Raw genomic sequence first — 1,147 nt, 5'->3', positions numbered from 1 at the left:
CTTCTAACTTTATGTCGTGTTATGAATGTATACCACTAAATCTTCTCTTAATATCTGTGAGCCGGTAGACAATTATAAAACGTGAAATAAACCAATATTTTCCTTTTTACCTTGCCTTAGTTGTAAACCAGGAATCACACATAACTTTACCAAAATTCTGGGCACCTGTCTATCACACATTTTCCAGATAATGCAAAACATAGTTTATTCAACTTGGCAAATAAATAATTTCTGTTTTAATTCTACCATGGAGGATTGTGTGTTTGTGTGTGTGTGTGTGTGTGTCTTAGTGAGTGTGCTGTTGTCTTATTGAAGGATACAAAATATATACTCACCCTATTCCAACACACATGACAAATTAAGTATTGTCAATCATTACCTTCTGTAATGAATTAGTTTATGATATACTTTGGGATACATTGGCTTGAAAACATATGGAGAAAGGATGAACTCTCTATGATCTTGGGTTTTTGGATAGGAGAGAGAAAAGGTGATAAAGGATTAAATAGAAAAAGTCAGAAAAAAAAGCTTGAATATATTTATTTTTAATTCAGCAGAATATCTTACTAAATCACCAGAATTTCCATCAAATCAGAGGGAGTCAAAATGGGTGACTTTCATTCTTTAATATATATGAAAATCATCTGGGGGTCTTGTAAAATTAGATTTGGGTGTAGTGGGCCTGTGGTCAGGCCCAGGAATCTGCATTTATATCAGACATTGAAATTATGCCGCTATTACTGTCCTTTAGAACACACTCTGAATAGCATGGATCTTAGCAAGCATACATTTTTACTTTTGGTAAAATTCAACTGGAGTAGATTCATATCTGGTTGAGTGTGGAGTCACTACAGACCTTTTAAAATGAACTCCTTATTTCTCCTCCCTTTGTATTGGCAATAACTTGATTTTAATTTTACAATTTTAATAATTACACAAACTTTTGAATAAGCAATTAAAAAATAATAAACATTTAAATTAGAGAAAAGTTTTATGATATTTGTACAAATTGTAACATCTTTCTCCTTTTAAATGATTTCTTTGCCTTGTTTATTTCTTGCAGACGGGTTTCTGCAAGAGTGAGCCAAGTGGAAGCTAGTGGGACAGAAGCTGAAAAGGGCCACTGCTTTACACAGATGCCATGTCT

The sequence above is a fragment of the Galeopterus variegatus genome, unplaced genomic scaffold (assembly GCF_000696425.1).
Source record: "Galeopterus variegatus unplaced genomic scaffold, G_variegatus-3.0.2 Scaffold10757, whole genome shotgun sequence".
NCBI classification, from domain to species: domain Eukaryota; kingdom Metazoa; phylum Chordata; class Mammalia; order Dermoptera; family Cynocephalidae; genus Galeopterus; species Galeopterus variegatus.
This window is presented reverse-complemented; position numbering follows the sequence as displayed.